General features: G+C 39.4%; 1 protein-coding gene across 1 annotated transcript in view; it reads right to left on the bottom strand.

Annotated features, from left to right (window-relative positions):
* Positions 1–15,519, bottom strand: part of DPP10 (dipeptidyl peptidase like 10) — a 431,094-nt gene that overhangs the window by 397,454 nt on the left and 18,121 nt on the right. The gene's annotated exons all lie outside the window — the stretch shown is intronic.

The raw sequence follows: 15,519 nt of genomic DNA, 5'->3' as shown, positions 1-15,519 counted from the left end.
TGTTTTCCAAAATTTATCTAAACAAATATGAAGAGAGACAGATTGGCAGCCAGCTGCAATTTACCACAACATCCGGAGGAGTTAAGTACTTCCATCACAGTCAGCAGGAGTTGGATGCTTAATGTAGTTGGATGCTTTAGAAAATCACATTAGGCACCTAAATGTGTGAAGTGCATAAATATCTTTCACTTTACAGCCTTTAGTTTTCAAGTGCCTTAGTCCTGTAGCTCTCAAATGGGAACAACTGCATTTGCCTAATTCATGGGGGAATAGGGAAAAGCAATGAAGAGTGTGAGGTGATGGGATCCTGCAGCAGTGGTGTATAAATGCCATGGAGCAAGGACAGACAGGGCAGAAAGGTGACTGGATGTGAGGGTGCTATCAGGAACACCACACAGAGGAACATTGTGCAGTCCCAGCCAGAGGGTAGAGAGGAATTATTTAGCAACTTTTTCAGAACACACAGCTGTCAACTCCTTCCTATGAAATCACCAAGTGAAAATATCCACTCTGAAATGTCCCCTCCTGTCACTTTTCATGGAAACCAAGAAAATATAGGTACTTCAGGACCCTTCACACTGTGACCATTCTGTTGGGAATCCCTCCTCACCTTTCTACACATTCAAGCTTTTTGTCTTTTGCTTTAATATCTGTATAATTATTTTCCAATCTAATTGCAAGCTCTCCATCCCACTAACAGTAATAACCATGAGGGCCAGCACCCACCCACACCTTCCTCTCAGAGTCCAAAAAGGCAACAAACAAAACTGTAACAAACTTGTAATTGTCATGACAAATATGCCTAAAGATTTAGGTTGTCATGATTGATCAAAGTATCTGAGATCAAACTAACTTATGCACTTAAATTTTCCAGTACTGTCTTAAGTATAAAATCAATCCAATCAGTAATTCACAAAAAAATCAATTCTGCATACTCCAGAGAAGGCAGGTATCCATTACACAGTAATTGTTACACAGCTGCTATAAATGCTCAATAAAGAAAAATGACCTTGAGAGCCCATCAGCACTGCTCCCACACTTAAAGCCCATGTGTTGCACAACACTGAATTAAGCCTTCTCTTGGTAAGCTTCATTTTTTTAAAGTGGAAAGTCCATGAAGACTACCATAGCATTTTAGGGATGTCTCTAAGAGGTGTTTATCATGGCATCATTGGCCACCTCTGCTGGTCCCAGAACTGTCCAGCAAAACATATCCTGCTTGGAGTAGCCCAGGGGGCTGCTGAACCCCAAACCCAGGGCCATCAAGTGTGCTTGATGGTGGGGTCAGGTAGTCACAGCTCCCTGCTGGTCAGGAACTACACCCACAGAGTTGAGCAATTGCAACATTTCCACTGGATATTTAAAATTATTACACGAGCAGCCATATGTGTTCTTAAAGACCTTGATACAAACTTTAAAAAACTCTATTGCTCCAGAAGAAAATTCTCTAAAATGTGATAAATCTACAGGGAAATGCTTTGGCAAAATATATAACATTTTTCTCCCCAGAGTATTTACTAGCTTGAACATACTTTCTCCCCATTTGGTTTCTTTCAGTCTTCTGCTTTCTTCCAGAAATAGAAGAACATTTATGTTCATCTTTCCTCTCTGCTCCTGCCAGCAGCACTATATCAAAGGCAGGAAAGCACATCGTAAATAAATGCTATTATTGCTAGAACAGTGTGAAAAACACTGTTTCAGTTCAATGACCAAAAAAGATGAAAAATTAATTTCAGGTCATCCCAAACAGAACAAGCCTCCCTGGGCCAGCAGGTTTATTCCTCTAGAGCTTCTTGGTTTTGCATTTTCAGCAAATTCTCTAAGTACACTCGTAATATTTATGTCAAGGCCATTAATGAATATATTAAACAAGTCTGAAGCACTCCATTTTTTTTTCCTGACCCATTTATTAGAGAGTAGAATGGTTCAGGTTGGAAGGGACCTTAGAGATCATCTTATTCCAACCCCTGCTGCTGTGGGCAGGGACACCTTCCACTATCCCACTATCCACTGGCTACAAGCCCAGTCCAACCTGGCCTTAGACACTTCCAGGGATGGGGCAGCCACAGCTTCTTGGGGCACCTCTCCACCCTCTCAGGGAAGAATTTCTTCCCTGTACCAAATTTAATCTACTCTTTCAGTTTAAAACCACAGCCCCTCATCCTGCCCTGACAAAAAGTCCAGATGTTACTACCAGACCAGCCCACCTGGTACCTGCCATATCAGTAACACTTAAGTCACATACCTATTTTTGTTAGTTTTTTTTACTCAGTGCAAGCTGGACTTGCATTTTCCTCAGTCCACAGCTCCCAGCCAGTTCCTGGCCTTGCTGCTATTAACCCCTGGAGAAGGGCCTTTTCCTCTGTACCACTGAACTTCCTTTCTGTTCCCCTAATCAAGGTCACACAATCCTCCCTGTAGGACATCCCACACCTTACTGACAGCCCCTTTTACCTTTGCATCTTCAGCAAATCCCACCAGCACACTCATATCTGTGCCAAGGTATTTCACAACAGCACTGAGCACCACTGACCCCAAAACCAGTCAGGGAAGCTGCAGCACAACCCTGATGTTGGCACTTGCTGTGTTCCCATAACAGCAGCTGTGGCTCCACCACAACTGATGGCTCCTGAACCTCCCATGTTTCACAAGCATTTGGGCTTTTCAGCCACACAAGTTTCCACATTTAGGGTTTTCAGCCATAAGAGGTTCCAATGGCTCAGCTCACTGATTTAGGGTTTTCCAGCTGCAGCCATTTCCACTGGCTTCTCAGCTCATTGATGTGGTTTTCCATACACCTTCACTATCATTTGCACTGATTTCAATATTATTTACTCTGACTTTGGTTAGGTCATCCAGCAATGGTGAACTAAGCCCAGACAGGAATTAAACTTGTTTTCCATTAACAAATCAAAACAACATTTTCTTCCCTGAAAATTCTGAATTCTCTTATTTAAACTGCCCAACTTTTCTCGGGCATTTGTTAATTTATCTGAAAGTAAGGAATATTTTATGAATTTATATCAAAGAAAATCTAGTCAACCATTTTTTACATACTTTCACTGAGCTAATTCTTTACAATCAACTAAATTCTGGGTAAGATAAACACACATATGGTACATGAGCCTAAACCTTCCTACAAAACTACACTGAAATTGTTTCAAACTGCAGCTAAACTAGAGCACTACAGAGAAGCTTTTCCTTTCTTGGCTTCTAGCAAGTACCAATCATAAAAAAAATTTGATTTTTAAGTTTCAGAAATAAAGAACAGCAGATAAATTTAGCAGTATCTGGATTTGCAGAGAGTAAGTTGTGAAGCTACAGCAGGAGCTAAAACAGCAGACACCTGTGCCTGCCAAATGGCCCTGTCCTTCCCTGAATTATTCTGTATTTCAGTGTAAAATTAACATTGCATTATAGGGTACAGCACACAAACTCTTGAGAAAGAAATAGAAGCTTTTACCTTCAGAACTAAAGAAAAACAGTTTTCAGTAAAGCTAATGTTCAATTCTGTTATCTTTTTAAATGACCCACAACCAAAAAACAGATACCTTATCTCTTCAGCAGCAAGATAATCTTACTTGGTTTTATGAGATTTTTTTTTCCCAAGCTGGAAGCATCAACTTTAGATATAATAAGCTATCCTTGTTATCTTCCTTATCATAGGCCCCTATAAGATACCACAAAGAACTGAATTTTTCCCATTGCCTCTGAAACATATCAATATTAGTGACAGAAGTTTGGCTTAGCCACCAGAAATCATATTCCTCTGTCACTGCATTTTTAAAATGACACCCAGCCTCCACAATCTGCATTCACAGAATTCTAAGCATATTTAAGCTAAAAATTATTTGCATAGTTGCATTTAAATTAGTTATTTTGCCCCACTTCTAGTGCAGTATCAAGAGACAAGGAATTTCACCCAAACAAGCCCTGAATGTCATAATAACAATCTCTGTCCTGCTCACGCCTCACTACAATGACTCTAACCTCAAGGAGGTCCACGCTGAAAGGTTTTTTCCAAGCAGCTAGAGAAGAAATCTTACAAGAAACTCTGGACTGCCTACACTGCATTTTGTAGGTTATTTTGCTTGAGCACTAATGAAAAAAGAAATGTAGAATAACTTTGGGAAAGTTACTGAAAGCTAAAAAAAATCTGAATCTGGTCTAACACACAGTGGTATGAATCAAGCACCTTCACTAATACCAGCTTTGATAAAACAGAATAACAAAACATGAAAGCTAATTTGGAATATTTGTTCTATACCTTAGAAGATCACAGGTGCTCACTCCAGCAGGTCTAGCCCAGGCAGCAGGAAGCATCCAGAGAGTTCCCAGGAATTTTCTGGTTCAGGAACAGTGACAGAACCTGAGGATCTAGGACCAGCTCATGCACAAAGGTTAGCAAAGCTGCCCACCAGGAGAAACTGCCCCAGATGAACTGGCCTAGAAGGAAATGGCAAAGCACCCTTAAAACAAGGCTGTGTACCTGGTTTGCCAGGTGATCCTCACCAGCAAATTAAACTGATCATGGGGAACAATGCAGGGAGCAATGGGCACTCTCCCAGGAGAGCCTGCCTAATCAAGCACAGGGTAACATTAGCTAGTTAAGCTAATACTGGGTACCACAAACAGTGTGCAGTCAGAGAGTAACTTATCTTTAGTGATGCCCAAACAGGATGGAATATCAACATTTGCTGTCATGGAGGAAGTACACATGTCTTCTTTGCAGATCAAAAGTACTTTAAATCACTTGTTAACCTGTCATTTGACAAATTAATTTATCAAGACATAGTCCAGTCTCCTAAATTTTAGGTAATTTTTTTTTCTGCCAAAAATCACAGATCAAAGGTTTAACTGAAGATTTAACAATGAGACAACTCTTACAGCCAGACCACTGAATTTTCAGCCATGGATATAATTTTTATTATTTGATGGTGCATGAATTTGAACTATAATTTATGGGCATTAGATCATTTTTAACTGCTTAAATAATAGCCTGGGCTCTGCAATGAAAATTATTCTGAATGCATGATCAAATTACTCTGAATGAGTGATCAAATTTAGCATGTTTGGTGTGGCAGTCTTAGGCATTGCTTTGACCTTAATCTGCAACACTTATTCACAATATAGTATAAAAGAGCAATATTCTTTTTTCAACATTTAGAATATTCTGAAGCAAATTAACCAGGGCACCCCTCTAAATTAGGAGGTGGAAATTACTTAAAAATTGGAAGAGTTCCTAATTAATTTAAAATAAATCGTAGAATTTAAGAGTGCTTTGGATTGGAGGGGATCCTAAACATCATCCAGTTCTAATCCCCTGCCATGGGAGGGGACATGTTCCACTATCCCAGGTTGCTCCAAACCCACCCAAGCCCCCTGGCACAAAGCCTGTGCCAGGGCCTCGCCTCTATCACAGTGAAGAATTTGTTCCTTGTCTCCAATCTAAACCTATTCCCTTTCAGTTTGAAGTCATTCCTCCTTGTTCTATAACTTCATGTCCTTGTGAAAAGACCCTCTTGAGATTTCAGTTACCCAATAAAAAAAAATCTTATATTTACACTGTTTTTCAATAAAAATTCAGAACTATTACTTGTTAAGAAAACACTGCATGAAGGTGCTAGTTGCAATGTGGTATAATGAATGAAAACATGTTTAGCAGCTCTGTTTGCACAATTTCCTTAATTTTGTCAACAGAAAAGAGGGGAAAAACACCCACATTTTCATTAGAAGAAACTATTTCCTTTTTATCCAATCTACATGAAAGCAAACACATTCCCTTGTTGCCACAGTTACCAGATGACTTGCCTAAGTTGTCCTTAGAAACTTAATCCACAAAAATAAAGTAGCTGTTCTTTCCCCCTTGAAATGCTTCTTTGATGTGTGTTCAAAGGTGGGTGAGCAAGCGGTAAGACTGTTAAATGCTCCTTCTTTTTCCAGAGCACTGAACCACAGACTCATCTATAGAACAGCAAATGCTGCCCTGCATGGGTAGAAAGATGCTCCAGCCAGCAGAGGAAAGCCTTATCCTTCAAAGCATTATTTCCTCAACTAACAGATGTAAATCACCTCACAGAATCAAGAGGCACACCCAAACACATGGAAAAGAACTGGGCAGCAAAAGCAAAGGAGCACAGCTGCCATTAAAGATGTACAGAGTTTCATAAAAGGACCACCACTGCCTGCAGAGAAGCCCACTCATGCAATCTCTGGCCTGCTGAGACTCAAGCAGAGCCTGTTGCTCCTCTCAAAAAATATTGAGGATATTAATTCCATTGTTTGTGCCTGCCTGAAGCTGTCAGCCAGAGTGGAGCTGCTTTTTTTTTTTTTTTTTTTGTAGAAAATGTCGGAATTTCTAATGATAAACAAATTCCCACATGATTTCTGTTTTTTTTCCCCAAACATTAAGCTAATGTTCCCACTCTGGCACAGAGAACAGGAACCATGTAGCCTCAAATTTGAAGGTGTTTCTCCAGGAAACATTCACCTGTTCTGATGTGCTGCCCAAGGGCCAGGTAGCCATAAACCCCACAGATCTTCCATCTTCAAAAACTAGTGAAACAGATGGAATCCAGGGCAAAACATGAAATTCAGTGAATTTAATTTTCATCTGGTTAAATCAGCAAAGTCTCCACTGAGTTCAGAGACCCCAGTTTACAGCAAGAAGAGTAGATGTACTTTACCACTTTTTAGTCATTTTGTTAGCTTTTTTCCTACTGCTTGCTGACTGTAAATCCCATTTCATGAGAACTTAAAATTTAATCACCAATAGGCAGGGAAGATGATAGTGATATACAAAAGCTTTTATGATTTTTTATACCAATCTAGGTATCAAAATATATTATGAAGTTCTACATGAGCAGATAAGGTCAATGGTAGTGCATTAACTTGTTAGAAAAATGCAGTTATTGGGTTAATTACCATAATTTAAAAATACTAATGAATATTTAAATTTTTGCAGTTTAATGCTAATTTTTGCAAACAAGATGTTTGATACATCTGGAAAACAAAGTTACAATTAGATAAAATTTTATTTTATTTTACTTCATTTCCTACTTGTGCAGCTTTGCATTTAGATGAAAATTTGCTCACCTAAAGGACAGAGTTTTCTCCACAATTTTTTCTTTTATAGTCTATAAACCATCCTTCATGCAATAATTTCAGCTGTTTTTTTTTTTATCAGAATACTGATTCTTTTCAGTAAAGTGCAAGAAATATGTCAGGTTTGTCTGCTGGATATTTCCATTACAGAACAGCTCATTTAACCTATGAGCAGAAGTCACTGGAGAATCTGGAGAAAAGAAATCTCTGCAAGGTCATGTCTAAAAACTTTCAGTGCACTGTTGACTTCGTGACAGCAGAGACTTTGACTGAGTTCTTTGGTGGGAGGAAGTGAGCTGCTTTCTTTAGCTCCACACCATTTCCAGGAAATCCAGATCCTGTTCTTGTTTTGTGCTGAGGCTTTATGTTTCTGCCTAGGAAAGTTGAAGAACTCAAGTGCTTTCAGGTATTACCCATGTACAGAATAATACTGGTTTAACAGGCAAGGGTTTCTTTTCAATATTTTGTAAAAGTTTTATTTGAATTTGGTTTATTTTTAGAAATATTTATTACTCACCAGACTGAATCCTGAGAGGATACTTTATGTGGGGTTTTTTACAAAATTCTTTAAATAAAATATTCCCACATTTTCAAAGCTTTTCCTCATATTTCATGAACAAAGCAACACACTAAAGAGAAACCTTTCCCATTTGGACAAATGAGTATTTTCTAATTACCAAGTCTTGTTACAAAATACTTTATCTGATTTTCAGCAGCATCAAGTGCCATAGATTTTAATGGGACATTCAGTTAAAAGCGTGTCAAATTAGGTTACCAGCTTTCAGTGATATTTCTGAAATGGTTTTTCCTCTTGCCATACACAACCATCCAAGTTTGCAGTATTCTGCCCTGCAACCTTGGCCATATCACCTGTCACAAAACCATGCTCTGACAGGAAAGGCAGAACAGCCACAGACTCCTTTTGAGCATCAGACAGATGTAAGAGCGACCAGCAGGCTCAGGCAGTGCCTCCAGACCTGCAGTGCAGATTGTCAAAGACAGATCTGTGCATTTCCTTCCCCACAGAGCAAACAAGATACCTCAAAATGATGTTATAGTCCAAAGCAGCTCCATTTGTATTTGGGCACCCCTGGAAGCCTCATCCTTGGTGGGATTTTAAAAAGCACAACAGTACTTTAAATGTATCCCACTGATTTTCAATAGAGTGTAAATCACATCTGTGATTTTTGGAGCTCCAGACAAATAATTGTTTTGACAACACTCTCTCTGTGCTATTAAGAAGCCAGTTTAAAAAAAAAAGCAGAGAGTTAATGCATCATCAGAAACTACAATTGTAGAATTTCACACTTTTTTAGCAATGAACATTTACATCCAACTGACTCCGAAAACTTCATCCTCTTAATTTCATTTTTATTCAAAATGACAGAAGAAATCTAAAAATACGGTAGGAATACATTATCTGAACTACTCTTTTTATCCTTTTAAGGAAGAAAATAAATGTTAGTGCAAAGCTGATGCAAAGAAACCATGAGGAGTGATTGGTGACAGATGTGAGTACACACTCCCACAGTGGTGCCACCAGAGCAAGGTAAGGGACTCTGCACTTGTGCCAGTAAATGCTGCCACAAATCTTGGCCACCAACACAAGGAACTGCAGGAGTGACCCTTTGGGACTGCCTTTCCATCGTGTTTCATCACTTCCCAAAGCTCAGTGCCACACCCAGAGGGAACATTGCATGGCCCCAGCAGACAGCTAGAGGGGAGTAAAACCGCAGGGGTTTTTCACATTTTTCAGAGAAATGTTTTCAGTCTCTCTGTAAGGAGAACAGGGGAATGAGGTGTTGCTCATGGCATGGCTCTGACAGGCAGTGAAATAACTCCTGTTCTTTCAGGGCCTCTGATGCTGCCTGTCCTCTGTCTCTTGGAAGAACCTGGGAGAGGATCCATTTAGTAAAAGCAGGGCTGCCCTGATAAAGGGAGAAATGATGCATCTGACTCCACTGATATCAGAATGCTAATAAATTACTTTATTACACTACATTATTCTATATTATATTACACTCTATTACACTGAATCTAAACTGAATCTGCACAAGCACCCAACTCCACTGAAGTGCCCAGTATCTCATGACTGTCAGCTGACAGTCCTGACACACACATGCATTCAAGTAGTTAATGAATCAAAACACTCACACCAGAATCCAATCAAACAAATTCCTTCAGGTAAACAATCCTCCTCAATGCATTCCACTTGTTTTAAAACACAGGAACAGTAAATGAGATAAGAATTATTTTTTCTTTCTCTGAGGTTCAGAGAATGTGAATCTCAGAAATATCCTTGGGTAGTTGTGCCTTGTTTTTCTCTGGGAAGAGAAATGTGGCCACAGATCCAAACCCTTTCACAGCCATTTGGGGCAAGAACAAGACTCTCCCTTAGCTCATCCAGGCACGAGGCAAAGTCTGGGGTTTCTGCACAGCTGAGCCCCATTTCACAGCTGAGCACAGACAAGTTTTCTGTGTGCATCAAAGCAGGACAGTGTCATGTGGTGATCGTGGCCTGGGGATTTGAAGGCAAAATTGTTTGCAAAATTGAAATAAATATCTCAGTCCTATCACAGTGTCTAGAGAACTGGAGACAGGCAGTGCTGGCCCGTTCAAGCAGCAGTTATCTGCACTTCCACTCTGCAAAGCCTCTCCCAAGCAGCGTGTCTTTCATCTCCTCCTGTTGCTGAGATTACTGCGTGCAGACAGGAGTGTTTTGGAGTGATCTTCAAGTGCTTTTAAGGGGTAACATGCAGAAATAAATAATTCAAGCTTTTCTCAAGTGTTTCTTTAGTGTCTCAGCTTACATATAGAGAGTGTTTTTATGGAGTGCTCACCTGTACAATGGGTTGTGCTCTCTGCTAAGTGTTTTGCCCAAATGACTTTTGAATGCTCTTCTAACACAAAGATAGTAGACTTTTATATCCCTACTGTGATGACACCTCTGCTAGGCAAGGGATCTAAACTACTAGACACAATTACTGCCATGGTTTCTAGCAAAAGTACACATATTGTACCATGAACACACAGTATTATGTGAGTTTTCAATAATCTGTGTCTAACAGGAATAGTATATGGGAATAAAAATAGAACAGAGAATTTTTGAAACAATCAGGTAAGACTTAATACTACCAAAAGAGACAGTAACATAATAAACATTAGAGATCTGAAATTACAGCTGCAAGCATATCCCACAGCACCAACAGGTACTGCCAAAGTGTGTTAAATTAGTCATATCTGCTGAGAATTATTTATAATAGAATTATGTATGATATGATATTGAGTGGCTATGGTGCTTTCTGGTTATTCCTCCCTGCTAACACATGATCCACATCAAAAGAAATACACATTTTCTCCTGAAAATGCTGGATATTCTGCTGCCAAGTTTTCTTTTAAAATACTCATTTTTTAACACTTGCATGTATGCTCAGGATCAGGCGATAAAAGCAAGTTACAGTTAACACATTCTGTGATTCTTTTTTCTTGACATTTTCTGTAAAAAGTACTCATGACTAAAGATTTCAGTAACTACTGATATAGTTTATAATCCCTTAAAGTTTCACAGGATAGCAGTCCTAAAAAAAATGGTTTAAACCTCTTTTTCTTCCTTCCTCTCTTTTTCTTTATAGCACAGCCCGGGAACTCAGCCTTTAGGAGAGAAGACTGGCTGGTGGCATCAGAATTAAAGCTTTCACAGTGTCTTAACGTGTCTTGGAGGGCACAGACTACTGTACAACTGAGATAAAATTAAACATCTTGGTCCAGGGATGTTCAACAGTTTCACTTTAGGTGACATGCAGTACAGGCACTATTTTTATCTCTGGGTTAACAGCCTACTCTTGTAGCAAACTCCTTTGCTTTTGGTCTCACCAGCACATCCACTCCTACCCCACACAAGAGGCAAGGGTAGATGTTGGGGGTGAACCCTGTGGGCTAAAGCAGATTAAAATTTCAGTTGACTGGTGTAAGGTCAGAGGAACAGGGCCAGGCCCTGTGCACACCAAACTGAGCAGTTACACCCCCCTGTGCTGCAGCCTGACCTAACTCATGTTGTGATGTTACACAACAGTAATTAAACACATTTCAAAGCCTGCTGCCTACAGGAGATGGGACTGGATGACCCTCCAAGCATCACATTTATGACACTGCAGAATAATGTGAATATATGGTTTTGAAAAAGTGAAGACAGATAAAATAATGAAGACCGTAGAAAACTTAAGTTGGGTGGTTTTAGTCATCCCTTCTCAGGATATAAAAATAGTTGGCACAGATCAAAAAGGCAACAAATCATCCTCCTAGCATGAACAGTGCTGATTTGTCCCAGCAAGGAACAGAAATGTCTGTATGGAAAAGCCTTGCAACACAGGGAGACTGGCCAGCCTGCTGGGAAGACCTGACAACTTTCCTCAAAAGGTTTCAACTGATTTTAATTGACCATACTGAAATTTTCTTCCCCTCTGCCTTGTAAGCAGCAGCTGTTTACAAATTGCACCTTCTCTTTTCTCAGAGCAGTGCTGCTGCTGTCAACCCAAGACACATTCTTCTATTCAGCCTTCCTAAATCTCACTGATAGATGTACCAAGTGTAACCTGGTGATAAGATTAGTGGTTAGAGTCTAATAAACATTTCTTGAAGACAACCTTTTACTGAACTAATGAGCTTCCAGCTCCACCTGGGTTTACAATTTACATATTCAAAAATCCTATTTGACTTTATGTTAGAGTGTAGAGATTCATGTTTCCTTTTCCAGCAGATTCTGGAATAATATCAGAGCAAAGTAACATTAGAAACAGGAAACTAAATTGTACTGTATTGTTCATCCATTGCAGGATGAAGGCTTATTTGCACATGGGAAGGTAGCTTGCACCTTTTGCTTTCACCAGAAGCAGATGAAAGCAGTACCTAACTCATAGCAGGATGATACATTGTAGTGCCAGCCTGTCAGCTGACTGCTGTAGAAATAGTTTATCTACACCTGAGGTTCAGCACCTCTTCTCCCACTTTGTCTCACCTCAAAGTGCTCAGAGACCACATCTTTCATGCTTTTCTGCTTTTGCTGCTGCTGACAGGAACAAAAGCTGCAGCGCCAGCCAGTTTTCACATATTTTGGTTTCAGAGGACATTGTGCTAATTCATATAAGGTACTTACAAATGCAGAGAATAAAAATCTCGTATGTTGGTGAGAGTTTTTTCAGGATAACTCATCCTAGTGAGTTATCCTGAAAAAAGTCCCTGGTGTCACACAATTATTTAAGGATTGCTCACATGCTTTATTGTCTGTTTTTCTTCTCTTTGGGCTTCAGCTTTGGGAGCAGTCAGAAGGTGAGAAAATGGTTTCACTGAGGTAAACTGAGAGCCCAGAGAGACAGACCCGTTTGAGGAGAACACAGGGCTCAGCAGGGACATAGCCCAGGTGGCAGGGAATGGTCCTCAAGTCTCTGGGTGGCAACAGAATGTTTCTCCCTACCAGCTCTCAAAGGGTGTTAAAAGTTCTGAGAAAACCCTTTTTTCCTAATAAACCCCCTCTGTAGCTGTAAGTAGTCCTTCCCTTCAAGCATGGTTTTAATTTCTAATTCAAGGACCTGTGGAAGCCCAGATTTCCCTCCTGAAGCAACACCCCCAAAAGAAAGCACTAAAAATACCCTCAGTAATTTGTGCATCAATTTCTTGACATTTTTCAGTAATTTCATCCATCACTGTTTCTCCATTTTGCCTGGCAAGAGCAATAGGGATCTGACTACAATATCATTGTTGATCACAGCCAAAAAAAAAAAAAAATATGGGCACTTTAAATTATGTTGTTCTAAAATTACTGTTATGCTATGATATGTTCTTTGCATTTCAAAGCAAATCCATATTTAAAATTAAGCACATGCTTTAAGGCTTTCACCAAAGGCATTCCTCTAAGCCATTTACAGGCAGTTGCAGCTTTGACTGCAGATAAACATTTTTAACTAAGAGGATGAGTTACATTACTCACTTAGCTCAGTGCTGCTCTTTATCTGGCTCCCATTTTCATGTTGGATCAAACCCTGAATGCCACAAGACAAAAGGAAAATAATCAGATTGTTGTTTTGCATTACTTGGCCTACATGGTAATGCCATTCAAATGCATTTAGGAAAATCTTCTTCTTTAGATGTATTACAAATCAGCAAATAAATTAGTGCTTACTTACAAGCTTCATAAATCACTTTCCTCTCCGTATGCCTTTTTTTTTTTTTTTATTTTGCTATTTAGGATGTAGATAATGTTTACTTTGGAAGGCCCTTGTGAATAAAAGCACTTACTGACTTGGACTCAAAAAAAACCCCAAAAAAACAAAACCCCAGTAACTTGAAAATTTAATACCCTGAGGCTCCTTTCAGACATGAAATAATGAGTATGAGGGAATGCCTCCAAATCCTCAAATTTTCATGTGGTTTACCAGAAAGCCAAAAACTGTCTTAGTCAAAACTGGTCCCAAACTCACTGACAGTAAACTTCTAGAAAGTTCAGAGTGAACTGAATTTCAGGCTCTCTTACGAAACCCTGTTTTTACAAAAGCACAAATGAGAATCCACAGAGCCTTAAGTTTATTTGGTATCAGACTGAATTAAAGCAGCTCAGTAATTAAAGACATGAAAGTTGTAATCACTAATGACAAGCATCCACAGAGCAGCTTGGGGGTGGCACTGGTGACAGCCACCTCCCTTCTCCCAGCAGATCAGCCTGGGACAAAAACATGGAGTTTGGTGACCTGGATGCTAATTTCCCCACACATTCCTCAGGAAAGCTAATGCATTATTTGCATACATGCAAACACTGGAGGGATTTTTGTGCCCACCATTTCCATCTGCCTCTGGCTCAGCCCATCTATGCCACCTCAGGCATAAGCAGATACTGCAAAACTGTGCTCTGGAATATCTGTTGATGCTTTAAACACAGGCACCTCTCTAATTAGTAGCTTATTAAAGATTATGCATATGTTATTTTTAATCATCTTAAGAAATTTGGCTTCAGCTTTACTTTCCTGGACAGCTCCTCTGTACTGGAAAACAGTACAGGAAAACACAGGACTGCCCAAAACGTGTCCATTACAGCCACAGTGGCTTCTACACAAATTCTGCTGCCTTTGGAAATTTTTGCTACTTCTGAAATACTCTAGAATATTTCAACCATCTGTGTTTCACCTGATATATTACTTGGCAATGAGGAGGTTCCCTCTTTTTCAGAACTGGAAATGTGAATTGTCATATCACAGAAGAGCAAACTCCAGATCCATGTTCAGATTGCTGATTTAAAAATTTTTTTCAGACTCTATTTATCTCTCAATTAACTAATTAATTTGCTGAACACCAAGAACTAGATCAAGTCTCTTGAACTGGCATCCAACAGAGGCAACACATGGCTGCACTGAGTGGGTGGCAGTGAGATGTGATGAGTTGGCTGGAGCTGATACAGCTGGAGCACCTGCAACTCCTCCTGATATAAACCTTGAGTAGCCAGCTGAGGGGAAAACATTAAACCAATTTCATCCAATCCTGAGGCTAATTCCTCATTGGAAGCTGGAAATTATGTCACTTTTAGGAGATGAATTCTAAGTGGTTTTCCTTGCTTTTTAAGCCCCCTGCTTCTGATGAAAACTAACCAAAAATACCTTCAGGGCTGCCATGGGACTGATTCTAAAGAAAACATCATTTTCATATCCAAGAGATATCCTCAGAAGAGATCCCATGAGGTGGCTGTGTTTGCACAGACTCTAAGGCAGTAACCCAAGTTTTAGAAGTCAGACTCTGACAGTCCCAGGAAGAGGAAGGAAAATGTCATTCTGTTCACAGTTTACAAACCACTACAATTTTTATGGTATTTTAAATTTGTTTTATATCTTTAATGTCAAAACCAGCAGCCTCACACACTGTGCACTAGGTGTTTTATCACCATTTTCGGTCAAATAAACTTTAATTAGGTTAAGTTTTTTTTAAAAGGTACTTGACATTTTCCAGTCTCCACGGGGGTTTTTGCCTGCAAGCCCTCTGCTCCTCTTTTGGAAAGGCCCATGAGCCTTCTGCTGCTCACCTGTTTAATCCTACAAACTGTAACAAACTATGGGATGGAAAGACAATTAATGTTTATTTTTTACTCTTAAAGTGTCTTAACATCCCCCACTGATTTAAGTTGGGGCAGGGGGAGCAGGCTGTGAAGTTTTACTTACAGAACCAGCTTTGATATTTCTTTCAGAACAAAAAGCTCAATTTTTACAAAATAAAATGCTGAATAATGTTACTCCAAAAAATTTTGCTCATGTGTTGACCTGGAAAAAGGATAAAATATAATATAAACATAAGTATGAAGAGAAAAATCACACGGGACAAAAACAGTTTCTTTTGAGCAGAGATTCTAATTTATTCTAATAAAAATTTAAGTTATGAATG

The sequence above is a fragment of the Haemorhous mexicanus genome, chromosome 8 (assembly GCF_027477595.1).
Source record: "Haemorhous mexicanus isolate bHaeMex1 chromosome 8, bHaeMex1.pri, whole genome shotgun sequence".
Taxonomy (NCBI): domain Eukaryota; kingdom Metazoa; phylum Chordata; class Aves; order Passeriformes; family Fringillidae; genus Haemorhous; species Haemorhous mexicanus.
The sequence above is the reverse complement of the archived record's forward strand: the minus strand, read 5'-3'. Positions and strand labels throughout refer to the sequence as shown.